Genomic DNA, 21,474 nt, shown 5'->3' with positions numbered 1-21,474 from the left:
CCCCAGATTCCAATTTTTACTTCCGGTGGGTCTTTCCTCTTGCCGGTTCCAGGGAAGCGGGGGGGGGGGCGGTTCCAGCGGCCTCCCTCCTCCCTCCTCCGGCTTGAGAGGCATCCCGGCTGCATCCTAGGCAGGGAACAGGCGCGGGCGCTGGAAATCGCGGTTCCAGCAGCCTCCTCCTCCTCCTCCCGGTGGGAGCCAGCCTAGGCTGCTTCTCAAGCCGGGAGGAGGAGGAGGAGGCCGCTGGAACGGCGGCGATCGCGGCGATTCTAGCGGCCCCGCACCTGTTCCCTGCCTGGGATGCAGTCCAGGCTGGATCCCAGCCGGGAGGAGGAGGAGGAAGCCGCGTGGAATCACGGCGACCCCAAGAAAGGCCATCCAGTCCAACCATCCTCTGCCATGCAGGAACCTTATCAAAGCATCCCCATTGACTTAGATGGCCATCCAGCCTCTTTGACAGCCGCTGGAACTGCTCCTCCCCTCCCCCCCAGAATACATACACACACACTCACACACACGCAGAACCGGGCATTGCTAATTTGTTGCAAGGGAAGGTCATGGTTACGTTAAAACCAAGCAGGAATGTAGAGAGGAAACAGTAACGGGCACGTTGTATCGCGATTGTTAATGTGCATGAGCTGGCTCTCCAGCTGTTTACCAGGTTGTCATGACGGGACCTCCCCTTTCACCCCGAAAGCGTTTAAGGTCGCAACCCATGCAGGGCACCACTGAGCATGTGCGAGGCGGCCGATACGAATCGGCCAATCCTCATGTTGAGCACCGGTATGACAAAACATTCTGCACTGAATGCACTTCGCGCGAATGCGGATTGGCCAATTTGAATCCTGCCAATGCGGAAGGACTCCCAGGTATGACAGTACATTGCGTTATGACGCGAATTCAAATCCCCCAGTGCAGAAGATCCCCAGTTCCACACTCATCTGATAAGGGCCTATGAAACATATTTATACTGTAATTTTATAACCAGATCCAACAAGCAAAATCTATCCATTATTAAGGGAAATGAGTGGAAGATCAGTTCTTTTTTATGTAAAATTCTTGTTGGAAGATAAATGCCTGAATGTATCTCTCGAAGTCGCAATAAGTTTCTCTCTGAGGCATCTAGGATTAGCAACTTCTACCACTCTTGTCTTATTGTGAGAGGTTTTGGGGATGTGTATCTCCTGACTGTTTGTGTAAATTTTGAGGTTGTGAACTATAATAAATTATGACTATTCAGGTACAAGACTCCTCTCCAGTCTTCACTCTGGCAATCCAAGGTTTGTCCCTTTCAGTTCCTTTTTTTTCCCTTTTGTTTTTCAAAGATTTCTCTTTCTTTCTTTTTCACTGTCTGCTTTTGTTTTGGGGGAGGTTACTTCTGCAAATCTTGGGCTTTCCCTGAACAAACCCCATACTCTCATTTCCCTCTAGGAGGTATCATGGACTGTCCTTTGTAAAAAAAAAAAATGAAGAAGAAAACTAAAAGTGGATGGAAGTTCACTTCTAATTTTGAAATATGTGTAATTTCTATTTGAATTTCAATGGTGATGATAATGAGCCAGAAAAACTGTGGTCTGAGGAATGTGGAAGGTCAGACCCTGACTGATCTTGAAATCTAAGCAGAGTCAGCTCTGATTAGTACTTGGATGAAAGATCACCAATGATACTGTACCATGTGCTGCATACTACAGGCTGTATTTCAGAGAATGGAACTGGCAAAACCACTTCTGAGTGTTCCTTGCCTAAGAATATCCTAATAAATTCATGGAGTTGCCATAAGTCAACAGGTGATATGAAGGCATGTGTGGGCGCGCACACACACACACACACACACACACACGTAGAAAAACAATGGGTTGGCATGTCTTACTATGTTTTATAGATCAGAAATAAGTGTTCTTGTGTAATGAATGGAAATTCTGTAATCATATGATTATTATGATGTAATGGAACATGGGTAATTACTTTGAGCATGTGTATTAATTATGTATTTAAATGAATGTATAGGCACTCATTCTGTGTATCATTCCAGAAAGCAGAGGGAGGAGCAGGGCAGTGAGAAAGGAAGAGTTGATTGTTTGCTTTAACATGAGATGATAGGGAAAGCCTAAAGAATGAATACTGGGGGAGAAGTCGAGAGCATCCTTCATTGTGGAGGGTCATCAATATGGGTTATTCCCTGGTGGCTAGCTTTGTCATGCTACATCACTGTGATGCAGAAACTATTTCTGATTTTCTACCATGTGAAGGACATGACATCTAAGTTCTTTTCAGCTGTTGTTATTAGCTGCCCTTGAGTTGGCCTCAATTAATGGTGGCCCTGTGGATGAGACATCTTCAAGACTCCCTGTCCTCCACTGCTCTGTTCATCTCCTGCAGGCTCATGCCTGTGACCTCCCTAATTGAGTCCAGCCATATGGAGTGTGGTCTTCCTCTCTTTCTTCTACCCATCATTATTGTCTTTTCTAATTAGTCATGCCTTCTCATGATGTGGCCAAAGTAAGACAACCTCAGCTTCATCGTCTTGGCTTCTGAATATTTCTAGCTTGACTCATACATAGTGATTGATAATATCATGGCATGGACGACTCAGTTGTATATCTTTACTCTTTAGGATCTTCTCTAGCTCTTTCATGACTGCCCTTCCCATTCCTAGGCTTCTATTTATCTCTTGACTGCAATCTCCATTCTGAACAATGTTTGATCCCAGGTACTAATTTGAATTTATGTAAGTCCTCTGTGGTCATTATTTTTGTTTTCCTTATGTTTGGCAGCAAGCCTGCTTTTGAACTTTCTTCCTTGACCTTTCTTAGTAAGTGTTACAAGTCCATAATATTTTCAGCTAGTATTCTTGTGTCATATACATATTTTAGGTGGTTAATGTTCCTTCCTCCTATCTTCACTCCTTCTTTTTTTAAGTCTAACCTTGCTCTTTGTATGATGTTTTCAGTGTATAAATTGAACAAGTGTGGTGATAATATGCAGCCTTGCCTGATTCCTTTGCCTAATGGGAACCATTCTGTTTCTCCATATTCTGCTCTGACAGTGGACTCTTTTCTTGAGTATAGATTTCTCAGCAGAACTGTCAAGTGTATTGGCAGTCCCATGTCTTTGAGAGCATTCTATAGTTTTTCATGATCAATGAAGTCAAAGGTGTTTCTATAGTCTATAAGGCACATCCTGATTTTCTTTTGGAATTCCTTGGTGTGCTCCATTAGCCATCATATGTGTGCCACGTAGTCCTTAGTGCCTTTACTTTTCCTGAACCCTGCTTGCACCTCTGGGATTTCTCTTTCCATATGTGGCTGAAGTCTGTGTTGCAGCATTTTAAGGATAATTTTGCTTGTGTGGAAGATTAGTGCTATAGTCCTATGGTCCTTTTATGTTAGTGGTACACAATCTGCAACCTGCCTGCAGCCCAACTGTTTGTCTTTTTAGCACCCCATGATATCTATAGACTGCCAAAAAGACCAAGAAATGGGGGCTAAGAACTGATGAAGCTTCATCTGAGAGCAAATGAAGCTTGAATTCTGATTAGAAGCTAAAATGAATAAACTTAAACTATCATACTTGGGACATGTCATGAATAGCTACTATTCCAATTATTTTTTACTAGGCAACTTATGCATAAATACCACTGTGAATTACTTATGTATTCAAAAATAGGGGTATAGAAATGACATCTTTTTAAAGTTGTCCTGACAGACTACTAGTGGGTAACTTGTACATACCACTGCTGATCAGGGAAGCTGGAAGTACAAAACTACTCAAAGGTAATTATTGTTTTAACTTACAGTGATGTTGGGGAGGTATGTTTATTTTTTAATGTTTTAGATTGTTGTAATTAAGCAACAAGGGGAGTAGGATTATTATTAGAAGATAGGATTTAAGATGTAATCCAAAATCTCATCCATGCGCCCCTTCCCCTCTGTATTCCAATACAATGCAAAAGATGTAGATTTTACTAGTAGTGCTATTGACAAGGTAGCTACAAGCAGAGTATGCTGCACTGGGAACCTTTTCATTTGTGATATATGTTTGTTTTGAAAAAATGGGATAGAAAAATGATGGAAGATGATTAAGGTGGGATAGAAGGATGATTAACGAAAAGAAAGAAAAAAAAGAAAGAGAAAGAAAGAAAGAAAGAAAGAAAGAAAGAAAGAAAGAAAGCTTGTTAGTAGAACTTTGGCCACATCATGAGAAAGCATTGCTCCCTGGAAAAGACAATAATGTTTGGAAAGGTATATGGTATGAGAAAAAGAGGCAGACCACATACCAGATGGACAGATTTAGGTAGGGCATCTTGCAGGTGTCTCATCCACAGGGGTTGCCATATATTAAAGTCGACTTGAAGGCAGTTAATGACAACAAAAAGCACAGAAATATGTATTTCCTGAAATTGAAATACTTGGACAAAACTGTGTAATACAGAGAGAGCCATGATCCAGTCTATGGATCTTTTTTGTTGTTATTAAAATTTTTATATACATAAAAGCTTAAAACAACTCTTCATTACACCATTACAGGGATATAAACCCTTTCTCGGTGTCAGAGAATACACTGAAAATATAACCACATACTTCCTAAGTTACTTTGAAGTCAACTCTCAACCTTGTACATAGAATTCTCCCTCTTCTCTTTTCCCCCGTTTCTGATTGTTTTCTTGTACCCTCGAAGTATAATTCTAATCAATAAAGTCCAGTAGACAGTAATACAGTGCGTCCATGTTATACACGGGCGTGTTTTACTGTCCATATGCTGGAAGCCGCACCAGAAGAAAACAATGGTGCGTGCTCCTGTGGGGTATGCCCCGTGCACTGCCACCATACAGGCACGAGCCCCATTCATTTGAATGGGGCTTGAGCATCCGCATTTTTAACTTTACCCGGGGGGATCTGGAACGGATCCCCGCATAAGGGCAGGGACGACTGTATTACATTAGTTGTGTGTTTATTATTATTATTATTATTATTATTATTATTATTATTATTATTAACTTTTATTTATAAAGTGCTGTAAATTTATCTTATTGTAAACTTATTGTCTATTCATGCAATATATCAGTATCGGGTCTCACTCTTCTTTTATTACTGTAATGTCCTTGTGAGATAAATGACCCATTAGAATGTCCATCTCCCACATTTCATAAACTTTCTCCTACCAAATTTCCAAATAAGGTATCTCTTGATTTTTCCAAAATTGGGCAAGTGTAATTCTGGCAGCTGTTATTAAATAAAGTAAAATTCTTCCATGCTTGATCTTAATTTGTATAGGAATTTTATCTAGCATGTTTAGCAAGTACATTTCCGCTCTCATTTCAAATTTAGCCTGTAGCATATGTTCAATTTCTCTATGTATACATTTCCAAAAAAGTTTTAATTTTGGACATTTCCAACATGTTCCTGGTCCTGTTTTATAAATTTTTGCTATTTTGTTAGGCGTCAGATACCACCTGTGCTCCATTTTCCAGGAATTTTTGCAAAGATTTTGGGATTTTGTAAATTTCATATGGATCCTATTTTAAACACTCATGAACCTAGGTCCTTTTCACACTACACAGTCATGATTCCATTTTACTGCCATGGTAACATGTTATGGAATCTTGAGATTTGTGGTTGAGGAACTGAGAATTCTCAGCCAGAAAGCTCTAGTGCAGTGGTCCCCAAACCACTGAAGCTGAGGCTCCTGGGAGCTGAAGTCTGAAATCTCCTTAAAAGGACTGTTTGAGGACCACTGCTCGAGTGCATTACCAGACTACAAACCCTATGATTCTGTAGGCTGTAGCCACAGCAGTTAAAGTAGAATCATAGAGTGGAAGGGTCCAAGGGTCCTAGTGTGGAAGGGTCCAAGGACAGGACTTTTTAGTTCCCCAGAATCTGTTTTTGTTTTTCTTTAGCATAAAGTTCCAATGCAGGAATTCTTTGCTATTGCTACATGAAGAGTTGTAAACATTTTCTCCCAGTCTAAATCACTTGGCATGTAAAGAGTTATTTTATATATTAAAGAGTGAGAGGACCCACCAAAAAAAAGACCTAAAAGATCTACTGTATCATTCCATTGGGGTACTGCTTTATCCCAGGCAATGTAACATACTGGGACAGAAGATGACCCATGCAATTAGTGGCAAATTGGGAAAGCAAAAGCAATGTGCTGTGATTGTCAGTAGGAAGGTGACATTTAGGAAGGAAGATAAGAATCCCCCCCCCATTATGTGGAGATACTGAAATTCCCATTGGGAATGTTACATTCTAACCATAACCTTACTGTCCATTCGTTGCAAATTTTGTTGGGGGTCAATAAATACTCCACAACTGGCACAATGAAATGTCTTGTTTTGTTTAATCATGGTGCAGGAAGGCTGATATAGAAGTTAGCATAGAAGGAATTGCATTGAGGTAGTGCTGGTGAAGAAGCATTTGAACATTATGAAAATGGTTCCAAAACTGCTATTAGCCTTGCTTGGGGCAAGAGGAGGCAGACGTTTTACAGGTACCAGCATGAGGAGAGCTTAATTCCTCCCATGCCACTGATTCAATTCCTTCCCAAAACTATGTAATTTTCTACTTCTAAACAAAAAGATTTCACAAATCTGGCTGTGGTGCATTGTCTGACTGGCTAGAACAGAAATATTTTTCCTAAGGAGCCAGGCATTAAGGAAGATATATAGCTTCACCTAAGGAAATGGTCATGAACCGATCTCAATAATGATAAACATCAAATGAGCAAGAAAATCTGGTTTTGATTGGAACATGATACAGCTGCTTTTCAAGTTTCCCTTATGTGTGGTGATCCAAAAATTCCAACAATGAGAAATGGTAAAAACAGGAGAACAGAGGTGAGGAAATTCCATAAATGCTCCCCATTACTCTTTTTACACTCTTCAGTTTAATTCTTTCACTAGCTGGCTGGTGCAGAACCTCCCTCTCTCTGGCATCAGTTTGAACTTCCAAAAATGGTCACATAAGATTTTTTTGTTCTTAAATTCTGAAGGGAAAGGTCAGAGAGTGACCAGAAGGTTAAAATAAAATAGAGCCATGCTAAAGGAAAAGTATTCTGAATCAAGGAAAAATATAGACAATGTGGCTCTTTCAAAAAAAAAAAAAAACCTCAAGGAAAAGAGGTTTAGACATTACCAGAATATTCTGATGCTATCATTGACTAACTGGCCCTTTCCACTAATAATAATAATCAGAAATTTAAGGAACAATTCAACTTAAATTGTTCTTACTTGATGCTCGCTTGGCAATTTTCCAGTACCCTCCAATGCTTTGTTAGTAAAGTATACATTGCTTTGGTGCCAGATTGCCAGGGTACAGTGTTGACATCAGGACTGACACTGTGTCAATAAATAAAGTTCTGTCTTCAATTCTCTATTCATCAACTGAAAACTGAGCAAATTTCCTCTTCATTTCCTTTCTTCTTACCCTTAACTTCTTAGGAAAAGAGGCGATGACAAAGCAAGGGGGGCATCAACTCTTAGGAGATTACCACACATCTTAATAATGCAATTTACCTCTCTTGAATTGAAGTCTAGTTTGGGCTGCATCCAGGTCCTATCACATGGCTTTTGTCTCCAAATCCTCCATACAAAGGATTTTTGAGACAGTACTATTATAATTTGCTATGCCCTTGAACTTACATAAACTGCTCCAGACAGTAAGGAGCCTGATGCAACACAGACAAACTAGGATCATCTTAATATCATGTTACTTGATAACAATACGTTTATTTATGTGAAAGACTTTTTGCCCCTCCTTTTCCATATACTCAGAGCAGCTTACAACACATAAGGCGTTTCTGAAGTAAAGCAAGAACTTGGAAACTACACAAGCTTATGCTTGTGCTTTGAGTATCCTCTTAAGAATGTTCCTTCTTGCCACCTGCTTGCTGCCAGCTTCATTTTGTTTGGATGCCTACAGAGATTCCAATTCTTGTCCTGCCAACAGTTAGCTCAAAATAAATAAGGAGTTGGGGAAGGACAACACTTGCTACCCTGTACCTCTAACCTGACTTTTTATGATTGTCCTGCAGCGCTGATGTAGTGTTCTTCTATCATATTTAACACTAGTTTGTACATCATCAATATGGCATGTGCAAAACTTTTAGCCTCCAGAAAAAGCCTACTTATTAACATTATTCCATTAATATTATATTCTGCCACATATCATCAGGTCCCAGAGTGCTGGAAAGACAGGATCAGTTTAATGCAATTTAGAACCATTTAAAATGTTGAATAATAACAATAACTTTAATAATTTAAAAGGACATTAAACAATATAGCAATGGAAACAAATTAGGACAGTTAAATGTTTTGTACTTGTTATTTTTAGTATTTTTGAGATTTTACAAAAACAAAACCGATTTATCTACTTTCCATACATATACATACTTTTATATCTTAGTCGTCGTTGTTTTTTTTTACAAAACCCCCTAAATATCCCCTCAGTGCACCCTACCCCTGGAGCCATTCCCGTCCTTATACTCCATCCAAAATTTTAACTCCTCCTGTGGAGGTAATTTCCCATCTTCTTTTCTTAATACATTTTCAATAAATTTTTTCCATATTTCATCAAAATCATTTCTTTTCCATAATCCTTTTTTACTTTCAATTTATATGTTAATTTGTCATTAATTGCTAACTTCCAAACTTCTTTATACCAATCCTCCAATTTCACATTTATTTTTGTTTTCCAATTTCTTACTATAATTAATCGCGCAGCAGTAAACAAATTTGTTACAAGGTTTTTTCTTCTTTCCATTCTATTTCATTGTATATTGATAACAATACTATATTTGGTTTTCTATCTATCTTTATATTCATAACATTTCCCAAAATTTTTGTACGTATTTACATTGCCACCACATATGTAGATATGATCCTACTTCCTGACAACCTCTCCAACAATATTTTGAATTCTCTTTGTTTATATTATGTAGTCTCACTGGTGTCAAATACCATTTCCAAATCAATTTATAATAATTTTCCTTAATTTGCACCGATAAATTTTTCAAATGTCTTTGTTCCCAAATCTTATTCCATTCATTATCACAAATTTTACATCCTAATTCATCTTCCCATATTTCTTTTAAAATAGTTTGATTTAATTTTTCCCTTTTATTGTCCATTAATATTTTATAAATTTTACTAGTTATACCTTTTATATTTTCATTTTCCTCCATTTCTTTTCCTTTCTGAACTATTTGTTCAAATTGTGTATATTTTCCTTTTTCTATACTTTTTTCTTCCAATTTTTAAACCATTGTTCTATTTGCATAAAATGTAACCAAGACATATTTATCCCCCTAAGTTTTTCTTTTATATTTTCTTTTCCTATTTTTAATTCCATCCAATTTTCCATTTTATCTATTTTCCTTTCCTTTAATTCTTTATCTAATAAGTCTTTTAAATTTTTTGGGAAGGATTTTTCCATTATTATTGGTGTTATCATTGAGTTTTCATTCATTAATCCTTTTTTATATTTATTCCAAATTTCTAATATATTTTCCATAAATGGGAAAATTTAGGCCTCAGGGAAACATAGATGGCTCCTGATGAGTGGTAACTTCTCCTCACCAGTCTTGGTATCTCTTAGGTGGTGTCTGCACAGGCCAGAATCCTCTGGGGAAAGCCTAGCGTATTCTGCCCAGAGTTGCCTTGATGTCCTCAGTTACGAGGGCACTCATGTTGCAATGCCAGGTGGCTATTTGCACATCCATCCTGCTGTGCCACCCACTGCAGTTTCCACAGTGCCATGTCACTCACTCTGAGGTCAGAATGAGGTACCCAGCCATGTGACTAAGACTGGGCACCTCATTGTGACCTCAGAGCAACTGACTAACCGCTACTGTGGTCATGCCCCCTATTCACACCAGAACTGGGGTTTGGGCCATGCATCATCCAGGTTCACCGCTAGAGAATGCATTGAGGAGATTTTACTTGGCCCGTGCAGACAGGACCTATGTCTGAAGTGTGGTCATCACATATCTAAATCAGATGAGGTTGAGTTTTGTTGTTTGTTGTTGCTGCTGCTTCTGTCTTCACATTCTTCAGCTGGCATCTTCTCTATGCGCCTTTGATAGTACAGTATTTTCTGACTTCATAAGCTTCTCTGGGCTCTTGGGGTAGAAATTATCAGTGGATAGTAAAGTTTTGTGGGTGAATAAAATTTTAGGGCATTAATTACACTGGAAAATTGCAAACTACCACTGTTGGGTGTATTAATAAAATCTTATATTTGCTTTGCCCTCTTTCTCTCTGCAAGGAGGCTCTTAGTGCAAGGCTTGTCTCCTACATACAGTGGTGCCTCGGGTTACGAAATTAATTCGTTCCGCGGCCGCTTTCGTAACCCGAAAAGCCTTCGTAAGCCGAATTGCCATAGGCGCTAATGGGGAAAAGCCGCGTAACAGAGCCAACAAAGGGCAAAAAAAAGACGGCACATGGGAAGGGGAAGAACGAACAAAGGGAAGGAGAACGAGAGACAGAGGGGTGGTGGATAGTTTGCGCAGCAAAACAGCAAGAGGAGATCTCAGAGATAACCGAAGAGCCAAGTGCACTCAGTAGATCGGAGAATATAGAAATAACTGAAATTCATATATCTCCAGGAAAGAAAGCAGTATGGAAACGAGCGAAATGACTTCGAGTAAGGGGTGCACAGCCAGCAAAGGTCCAGAAGGGAAGTTAGATTAACAAAAGCCATAAAGAAGAAAATAGCAACAGAATACTGAACCAAACAACCCCTGTACGGGCAAGGGTGTTGTCAGCATAGTGCTAAAACGACAAAGGGGGGCGGGTTAAACCGACCCTTAGAAGTACAACCTGGAGTGTGGTACAGGGGCGGTCGGAGACCAACATGATGGACGCTGCCCGACTTGAAAAAGTCATTCCTAGCCCCTAGTCCTAGTCGGCGGGAATTATTTCGTCGTTCCCTAATGTCAAACATTACAAGAAAGTAAAATGGTCAATTAAGCAATTAGAAAGAGTGGGTAAGCAGTCAAAGAAAAGGGGGGCAGGAGTTACCAACGCAGCTGAAGCAACCACATCAGAATGAGGGGCGTGACAACTTTCAAAGAGGCACCCTCCTGCAATGCTAAAAAGGTGGGGGATGAAGGAAATTCCATTGGAAAGGCGATAAGTTTATGGAGGGGGCAATAAATCCATCTGTACGGTAGTCCGTCGCTGGTCATCAGCTGTCGCTGTGCCTCAGTCCTTCTTCTCCATCCACGGGTTATCCTGCGGGAGTGTGAGTTAATTTCAATTATAGGTATAAGCTGTCCAACTTTAAAATCAGTCAAGTACAGTGGTCCTCCTAATACGCAAGTTGGACCATTCCGACCGCACCCTCCTACCTATGATGGAAAGGTGGCATATGCAGGCGTCCTATGTTGCTAGATGGCAGGTTCGCTCCGTGGCCACGGCAGAGCAGCTCACCCGCAATGCCCCTGGGCTTGCCCATTTTTCCACCGGGCTTGGCAGCGCCACGATGCGGATCAATCACTGATGGATAGGCAAAGCCCACGGAATGTGCGGGCAGACAAGGGATAGATGAATAACACGCGAGTTTTATGATTTGAGCGTCTTCCTGGATAGAAGGTGGCATTCTGATGGCAATAGAGCAACCACGCACCAAACAATTGTAAGAAGAAATCCACGGGGGGCTTCGATTGGATTCTATACAAAGCCTTTGCATTGAATGTAGACCAGGGCCCACTATGAATCACACTCATTAATGAAGCTAGCTAATTCGGGCTAAATGTAAAAAACCACATGGTTTTCAACTGGTGGGCTTGGGGTGGCGCGTCAAAGGTCAAAGGGAAGCTAAGACTCTCTGGGTACTAAACAGTAGTCATGCTGATAAGTTAAAGTGGTTAGCGAGATGGAAAACAAACAATGTGAAATTTAATCGCAGTGTGGCAATAGCGGAATGTTACTTTCGGTCATGAATTCTCTGCGACGAGTTAGAACCAGGGAAGTAAGGGTGATGCGAGCCAGTGTGGATGTGTGTTCACGAAAAGTCCCCTTAAATCTCGAGTGGGTGTCCGGCTGAGGGTTACACTCCTGACTCAGCGCTGACCGGTTGAAATGCTCGGAGGGTTTCAACCGACGCGTTGGCGCAGAGTTGGTGCCCATCCGCGCAAAAGGTCGACATTCTGCACAGTTGGTCTTGCACCAAACAGTGACTGATCGTTAGGAGAAGTTTTGATACATGGGTCGGTTGCCATTCAACTAATCAGGAGATGGTCCTTGGTAGGATGCGGAGTTTTCTAGAAAGAACCATGTACAAACCTGTCCTTCCGGGCGGGCTAGAGATTCGAGACTGCATGGTCGCACTGGGTCGGGATGATCGCCGCGTGTGCGATGACAGTGGTAGCGGTGAGTCGCTTTTGTAGCTCTAAAGACATCCATCAGCGGCTGTCGAAGACAAAGTTGAACCATGGTAGATCCTTCCTTGAACACCTGGATGGGGAAGTTGGGCAGGTATCGAACGGGGTACAGGATCGAACGGCGCGCGCATGGTTGCAGTTCCTACCTCTCAGGTAAATGTCACAGATGGGGTGCAGCTGGGGAAACGTGTGCTCGGCGAGTAAAAGGGCACTACATCATGATTGTTTCCCGCCTCATGACATTGCGTCCCCGCAGTGTCGATTGAAACATGGTTGACGGGCATGAAACCCGCTGGAAGATCACCGGAGACACGGAGTGGCAGGATTATCAGTAAGCTGATGTCAAAACCCAAATATGCTTCTCTCTGTGTCTCTGACTGATGCTTTCCCAGGATGGGCATAAACTCCGCGCATCGTAGTGCGCGTATCTGGGAGGTAGCAGTAGATGGGGCTGGAAAGAGGAAAACAGAATCAGCTGTTATTCCGAAAAACTGAAGTACTACAGTGATGTTGTCCCCAGGCCCGGGGTAAGGATATTTTGTCCACCTGTCCATATGTGGGGTCACGCGCCGCCCTGAAGGACTACCAAGTTTCATCTGGGGGGCTGGTGGACTAGATCATGCCTCTCACCTTACAGTCCAGGTGATGCGAGCAGTCAGGAGCACTTGTTAGCAGGCTGATGACGAGCTAGATCCCACTGCGACCCTACCGGGAGGCTGTGGGGACCGGGAAACGGGGGTACATGGCTCTGGTGACCGTGTCTGTTGGATATTCCCGTGAACGCACTCGTACATGTGGCAAAACCCGTGTACCAAACCCGGAAGCTTCAAGTATGTCAGAACAAAAAAAAAAAAAATGGCAAGCAAGCTTGGTCACTGGAGCTCCAGGAGCAGCCATAATAACACCTACCTGCAGAATCTACAGTGGCATGCCCTGTAATTCGCTTCCAGGAGCGCAATACAGGTGGTGGTTATGACCTATAAGCCCTATATGGCTTGGCCAAGGGGACTTGGAGGAACGCCATCGCCCATAGAAGTAGCTCCCGCGAACACTCCAAGAGTCAGCAGGGGAGCACTTGTTTAGGGTTCCTAATCAAATACACCTTTGACATGCACAAGGGGGGGCGTTGTGCGTAGTCGTCGCCGCGCGCAGCGTTTGGAATTCGTCTCCCGGGTGACTCAGCTCAGCTACCGAGTCGGCCTTGAGCCTATTTAGGAAGGGGAGGGGTTAGGGAAACCTTCCTCGTCCAACGGCGTTTCGCCCGCCGAAGATTTGTGAGATTCTGCTCTACTCGCCCGTGCACAAACCAGAAAAAAACCCGGGCAAGCGCGAGGCAACTTTAAGCTAGTTATTGTGTTGTTTTAAGATCTTGTAAGGTTAACAGTGTGTGTTTTAATAGTTTATAATTTATTTGGATTTTTTATGTGCTTACATGGTTTTGTAAGTGGAAACATTTGTGGACTTCGGGTGTAACCTGGGCGTTTGAGCTGCCAAGGAAGAGCGGGCGAGAATAAAAACAGATTATTAGGTATTATTATCATCGATCAGCATTATGGTATTAATTATTATTAGTATGGAATGATGCGACTAGTATAGGGAGGCCACCAGAGGACAGGAAGGGTTGAAATGTTGGATTGGTTTAGAGGTCGAGAATGCCGGTGTTTTGTAGCCATTTAACATACATTTAGGAGAGATATGTGTGCAAAGTTTATGGTATATCCGTCTGGATGCAGTACAGCTACATATGTAACAGCTTCTCCTCTTGTTTCTTTATATTCAACGATTGGACCAGTGTGTGTAGTGGTTTGAGCCAATTTGGTGCTAAAGAGCGTCTCGGGAATTCCCCACTCATCATGAACCAACTTGCTGACCCGTGTGAGGCAAGTCGCGACACTACTAAACCTCAAGGGGGGCAATAGCAAATCCCTCTAAAGAGACACTTCCAGAAAACCCGGTGTGTTAGGTGGGAAAAAACGCTAAATTTTGAAAGGAGACGTTGTGAGGGCACACAGGCAAAATGACATTAGAGCTAGTGACAAAACTGTAATCAGGGATGTCGACGCTCCCTGGTGTGCAGTGATTTAAAGTGGCCTGATCTTCAGGGCTCATCCCGAGAGTCATAAACCGACAAGGTTATTTTCAAGTCCCAGCCGAGGGGCCTCAGGGGTCCATATCAACGGCCGTGGCATAGCTTATCCGTAGATTGCAGAAATTTGTATCCAACGTTGTCGTGGTCAATTAGCTAGGGCAGTTGTGAAACCAGTAGTTTGGGATGGCTTCGATAGCACTGGAAGCAGTAAACTGAGAAAGAGGGTACGTGGTCTATTAGGGGAGGTCGTGGGGGCAATTGGTGTCATACGGGGCGGAGCAGTCGAGCTATGTTTCAAGAGCCGGGTTCGCATTTGGTAAGGTACCCAGTTGCCGCATGGAAGGGGGGTGAGGCTTCCTGCCCGAATGTACGAAGATTTGAAAGCATCAAAATCAATAGAAAATAGGTTAACGCCTCGGGTGAGAAGTAGTTACAGTGTCCCTGTCAGTCGGCGTGGTCCACATTAGAACGACAGGAGTCCCTCTGACAACTGCTGGGGGGGGTCGTCTTTGGCTATGACGGGAGATTTACCAGACAGGCGTGCGCCTATGTTCGGGATGTGGACGTGGGCACCGTTTTCATGAGGGTGTAAGACTTTCCCTTTGCTATTGCTAGATGTTCTCTTCAAGGTCCACAGCCCAACGAGGGCCATGCTTAAAGCCACGGAGGGGCTGCGTCGAGAAGCACCCCTGATGGTGGTCCTCCCTCGCGGGACTCGATGCGCTCCAAAGAAAGAGAGTGTATCCAATGACGGTGGGACAAGCCGATCCATCTCTGGGGTCGCTGGCCAAACGTGACCACCCTGAGGTGTCCCGATGTGGGTCACCACTATGCGGCCGGCCCCGACGCGCCAAAAAAATGGAGGTCGAGTGTGTGGGCGGTGTGTCGGAGCGCCCAGAGGAGTCCAAGAGCATGGAAGGCAGGTCGTGTGGTCGATGGCCATCCAGTTATCCGAAGTGCCCTTAGTCTCTTCCAAAGGGCCTCCTTGTGGCGCACCTGTGACGCCGAGGAGCGCCCCGAGATCCGGAAAGGGGCGCCAGGGCATATTGCCTCAGGTAGTGTCGTGGGTCTCTCTGATGTTATCTGGACTCCGTGAGGAGGTGCAAATCCGCAGGAGCAGCATGTGGTCCTCCGATCCCATTCCGGGACCTCTGCCCTTCAAAAAAAGATATTGATTGTAGTAGGAGAAAGCCCTTCTGCCAGTCTCGCCCGTCCCTCCGCCTCTTAACCCTGCATATGTTCTTCTCCTTCTCCCTTCCCCCTTCTTCGCGTGCTTTGTTCCAGCGATCGCCCGTGTGTGTCGGGGTCGCTTCCATGTGGGGGTAAAGAATCGAAAAGACAACCGGTAGGAGTGATCGCGACCTTGCCTGGCGATGGGAAAGAGGGACAGGCCCTTCTTTATTGAACGTGGTGCAGAGTATGCTCCATTGCTTGGTTCGTCTCCAGCTCTCGGCCGTCCTAGACGCTCGTCTTTCCAGTCAAATTCGTGCAGGTCCGGGTCAGTTCGCTTCCGGGTATCCTCCTCCTGCCTCCTCGCCTCCTGCCCTTCTGCTGTTCGCTGGAAAAGATCCAGGAGGGCCTGTGGTTTCGCCTTGCCTAAGTGGTGAGAGGGAGAAATAGAAGGGGGGCTGCTTTCTTCCCAAGCCAGGTCGGGCAAGATGCTCTTGGGTGCTCCTTTCTTGGGGTAAGTTCCGAAGGATGCTGCCTTTGTGGTGGGGGGTGCTGGGCTGCCTTGGGAATCGCAGTCCCCTCCCTGGCGGTTCGTTTTCCTGAAGTGCTGGTGGCTGCAGGAGACACGCCTCCCGTTTCCCCGCCAACATGGTTAAAGAATATAAGAAGGAAGCCTGAAAAGAGCATGCTCCTGTTTCTGCTGCATCCTTTGCATGCCTACATGTCAGGGAAAAACGGTTTTTCTGAGCCACCCCCCTCCTCCTCCGCAATTCTAGTGGTGGTTGCGTAGCAGACTGCGTCTCGGACACAGAGGCAACAAAAAGAGCCCATGGGGTGACAAATAAAGGGCTAGTACTGGACGCTGGAAATGGTGAGAGAAATGCAGCGTCTCCATATTGCTTTGATACCCGCTGCTGTCCTGAGTCCGCAACAATCACCTTCGGTTTGAAGCGCTGCTGCTGCGAAAATACCCAGAAGTCTGCTCGCAGAGAGGAGCGGGTTGCTCGCCCACGTAAGCCTTGCTCGCTTCCCACCGGGATGGGCGTCTCGACCTTCTGGGAGCGGGGGGCTAGGCCCAGAAGGCAAGGCTAGTCGGGCTTACCTGTTGCTCCAGGTGGGTTCCGAGGGTTGCTAAGAAGAGCAAGGACAGATCAGAGGCTGGGAACGCCTGGGAAGACGTTTTAATGGGACCAGGCCGGGGTTGTAAATGTGTCCCTGCCAGCTATGGGTGGTGGTGCCAGTGCGCTGTCCGCATAAGGAACCCAGTATACCTGTAAAGGTTGCCCTCGTGCGGTCTCTTCGTCTTCTCCTTCTTCCAGGTTGTTGAGCAGGAGAACTAGCAAGAAGGGGCAACAAACTTCCTACTCTCTCAGCTGCCCAGTGAAGGATTGGAGCCCACAAAGAAGGTTGGGACTCAGGGCATCCTTTCTCTCAATTGGTGAGCAGGAGTGCGTAGGTGAGTCTCTCTCTCTCGCTCTCTTCTCTCTCTGATCAGTAACATGATTTTTGTTTCATTTAGTCAGGTATGCTTATCCCAGTAATGTCAAGTTACAACTATTTAAATTTCCATAGGGGTTGACATAAGTCAATAGCACTTGAGGGGCATACACACACAACACTTCACACACACACACACACACAAGGCAAGCCTTCAGGGGAGTTGTCGAGGAGGTTTGCTTGGCCTGCCTCTGAGGCGGAGAGAGTGTACGCAGTGGGGGCGTCCAATGGCCAAGTGCGGATGCAAATCCTTGTTCTCCCTAGGCATGCTGTCTCCCTGTTTGTTTATTCCCATGCTGAGTCACGTCAGCTAAGACTTACGATCCTTTAGAAGAGACACCGCAGAGAGATTTTCTTAGTGTTATGGCGCTTTGCTTGCTCTTATTGGCTACTGCTTTCACTTTCCCCAGCATTTTGTTTTCCGGGGAGTCCGTGTTTTTTTGGTTTCTCATTGACTCACCTGCCCCTACTGAAAACAATTCTGGGCTGCATATAATGCCTCAAAGGTGTTCCCATTCGTCAGTTCTGTTCCACTTTCCTCGAATCACTGTTCTGCACTTGGCGGCAGTTGTGGAGCTTGAGGCAGTACTGCAAGACCCCATACCTGCCCTGGGAACACTGTTTGATTCAGCAGACCATGGAACCCATTGAGGGACTAATCGTTTGGACTCATCTAAGGCCATGGAAACCTACGTGGTGACCTCTGACAAGTCAACACTCTCTCTCATCCTCAGAGGATGGCAGTGGCAAACCACCTCTAGAAGAGACGGGCCAAGAAAATCCTGTTTAGAGTCACCAGACATTGGTTAAAAGACCTGAAGGCACACAACAAACAATTGTTTGATATAAAGGTAGTGTTTATAACTTATTTTTCCCATTTTTTAAAAGAATGATGAAATGTTTCTTGAAACCCAGACCTAAAAGAAGGCTTTCCTTAAAACTTGTTTGAAATTCAACCTTTTTCAGCTACTGCACCATAAATGGGGAGGATTAACTAAGAGGACAGAGTTCTGAGCCTGCTATTTCTTGAGCGGTAGAAAAACTAGATTTTTTGATCGTCTTCCCCTTCCTATACAATGGACATCAGGGAGATAGATAAATTGATCTTCCTCTTCTCTCTCGTTGACTTTTCCAGTCAATCTACTCTGTCAGGAGTCTTTTTATATGAGGTAAACATTCAAAGAATGCAGCGTTCTCCACCTCCAGTTGGTACAGTCCAAATTCTACTCCATTTTTGTATGATGTCAGGAATAACTGTTCACTTCTTATGACTGAAGGGCTTTTGTTTGTATACGAAAGGCAGAAACTTTTCAGATGTGTTAAGAATTAAACTGTATTTTTTTAATGGAGTCATAGGCTGTATAAAAAAAGATAACTTGCCCAACATATCCTGTCCCTCTGCCCCAGTTGGATCAAGCCCTCACGACTCTTCGTGTTTTCCTTGACAAAAAGTCCCTAGAAACCATTTTGAGCCAAACGGTTATAGGTGTTTTTTTTGTGACCTGATTTTTTCCTTTAATAATAAGCTTTATACCCCAGCTCTTTATCTCCCCCCCAAGGCTATCAAGCTGGCTATTGTTTCAGTAAGCAAATATTAAAGAGGGTTGGTTTTTTTCCTTTGGGAAGGACTTGTTGAACAACTTGTTGTTGCTGTGTTGTTTTGTGCTTTCAGGTTGGTTTTCTAAAACTTATGGTGACCCTAAGGCAAATGGTGGTTTTCCCTGGCAAGATTTGGTTTTAGGGAAGGTTTGCCATTGCCTTCTTCTGAGTGCGTGAGAGAGTCTGACTTACCCACGTCACCCGTAGGTTTCCATTCTGACTGCAAAAATTCAAACCCTGTTACTTTCAGAAGTCCTAGTCCAGGCATTCAAGGCCACTGCAAGACATGCTGGGTTCTCTCTTTTTTTTGACCACTTTGTCTTATCCCTTCATATTCCCCCCCCCCCCAATACAGTTTTGACCAGAATTCTGTTGTTTATTTAGTTCAGTTTAAAAATGTTTTTGATTGGCTACAATGCTCTTATTTTCTACATGGCCATGTCATGGTGTACATATGTGTGTGCATATGCCTGTCGAGTGGCCTTGGCTGAGAGAGACCATGAATGGTCTAAGGGATTTTCGTAGGAAGAAATACTCAGAGGTGGGTTTGTCAGTCACTTCCTCTAAAATAAGCCTACAAGCACCTGGTTAGCATCATTGGCCACTCCCATCCAAGTACAATCAGGCTGACCTTGCTTACGTCCAGATCAGAGCTTAGCTTCCAAGAGTATTTTAGGCCTTCTTAGGCAGTAGGGCTGTGAAAAATTTACATCTTCTTTGTTCACATTTTTTTGGAAGCCACAATTCCTATACCATCTTGGGTTCGCCATATTGCATTAAAGGTTATTCCCACCCACACAACACAGAAACGGACCCATCTTATTAATTATCTAAATAGCCACCACCCTGGTGAAAAGCCAAGATTGGTGTAGTGGGTACGAGCTCAAGTTCTGGCTTCCTCTCCCAGTCAAACTGTGTTATGGTCCCAAGAAAATCTGGACGGGAACAGGACCTTGGAAGTCCCTGGATTCAATCTCCATGCACTTGGAGCAGACAAATACCCCTCTCAGCCGAGTCATCCTCCTTAGTAGGTTATAAGGATAAAATTGCAGGAGAGAGAACCACAATGCTTCCTGTTGTTTTCTTAGGAAAGACAGGATCAAGAAAATAAAATTCAGCTTGTTTTCTCAACGAAATCCCATTGTATTCTCTGCGCTCCAAGACAGTATATGTGTGATACTTTGCACGCTTAACCGTTTCTACTGCCCTGAGTGACAGACGCCCTCCCTCCCTGGCAACTGTCTCATCCAGCCTGGAGGGAGCGAGCGGGGTGGATAGGGGCTAATTTTTGTATTGCAATTTTACTGTACACTGCTATGATCAGTGGGAATACGGTCTATAAATAAAACACTATTATGTATTTATTATACTGTAACTTGCGCGCTTAAGGTTTTTCTACTGTAACTTGCAAACCTTAAGATAAACACCATATGTATTAGCTTGAGAACAGAAGAAGACAGGCAGAACTTGATATTGTCTGTCATTTCTACGGGCCTGTTACCGACTGCCAAATAACGCTGCTTCGGGTCTCTTTTGTAGTATGCTGTTTAAATTAGCTGCAATTCTAGAATCCGGGCTGCACCAAGCTGCACCTCCAGCGCTAGGAATGGAGTGTAGCTTTGGCATGACCATCCCGGACTCTGGACCCTGCAATCTTTAATAGCATAACCTCCAAAGAAACCCGAAGCAGCTTTATTTTGGCAGTCGTAACAGGCCACAAGTCGCAACATACAGTACATTCCTTCTATATCTATCCTATAGTTGTGGTGTTAAGGGGTGGATGGATTATTTTCTCATTATCATCACTTGTCCTAACAGCCTAATAAACTGAGTCATTATTATACTCTTATTCCCCCAGTCCCTGTCCAGTGTATTTAGGTATAACTCTTTGAGTGGGATATCCATCGTAAGCAAATGTGGGAGAAGTCCGAAACCCGTCTCCTTTTGGTGGCCCACAAGCTTCCTCTGCTAGACTCACTTGTTTGGGTCACCTTGCTGGGTCCCTTCTATATGAGTTTAGGTTCAAACCCTCATGGTGCTGGGGCAAAAAGGGTCACAGTAGTATGGATTTGTCCATAACCACAACCTTCTAAGAACCTCCGGTAGGTTTCGTGCCTCCTTACAATTAACATAGGTTTTGCTGGGAAACCCCGCACATGTACTGGCAGGTAGACATAAGGGAAGATGAACACCATAATAGAGTTAGAAGGGTTGCTCTCCAAAAAAAAAGTAAGTCTCATCTTTGATTCCAGTTCATCATCACTGGATAAGTTTAGAGTTACACCTGTTTTGATTGGATCTTGTAAAACTGATACATTTGTGTCCAATATTATTGCCATGGCCATTGGTGAATTACTTGGCCTTTTGCTTTAACTTTAAAAGAATCAACCATTTTTCCTACGTGCCCCTAATATTCTTAACTACCCAGTTCATCCTTTTTCTACTGTATTACCCTTTGGCACGACAAAGCGAATGCACAGGGTATTGGTCCTAACAGCACAATCATATATATGCCACCCACAGGACTTGGGGCTCCGCGGTGGGGACCACTTTGTTAGATACTCTGGTCTCAGCCTTGGCTTGGCGTTTTGGCGGCCAGGTGCGAGCAGGCCCTTTAAAACACCTGGGGGAACAGGGAGGAGCCCGGGTGGTGGAAGCACAGCGGGTAACAAAAGCCGGGTAACCGGTTCCTCCCTGTCACGCCCCCTCTCCGCCTTCCTCGCCGGACCACACCGACG

At 43.9% G+C, this 21,474-nt stretch overlaps 1 protein-coding gene across 3 annotated transcripts in view; it reads left to right on the top strand.

Moving 5' to 3' along the window:
• SPTSSB (serine palmitoyltransferase small subunit B) overlaps positions 1-21,474 on the top strand; it is a 52,757-nt gene that overhangs the window by 11,315 nt on the left and 19,968 nt on the right. Inside the window, exon 1 of one of the 3 annotated variants that reach the window (XM_042460467.1) lies at positions 9,617-9,999. The exons of the other annotated variants lie outside the window; for them this stretch is intronic. The gene's annotated coding sequence lies outside the window, so the exon portion shown is untranslated. Of the gene's footprint in view, positions 1-9,616; positions 10,000-21,474 lie in introns of those variants that run through there. 3 annotated transcript variants of the gene reach the window in all.

Source organism: Sceloporus undulatus, chromosome 3, assembly GCF_019175285.1.
Source record: "Sceloporus undulatus isolate JIND9_A2432 ecotype Alabama chromosome 3, SceUnd_v1.1, whole genome shotgun sequence".
In the NCBI taxonomy this organism is placed as follows: Eukaryota; Metazoa; Chordata; class Lepidosauria; order Squamata; family Phrynosomatidae; genus Sceloporus; species Sceloporus undulatus.
This window is presented reverse-complemented; position numbering and strand designations above follow the sequence as displayed.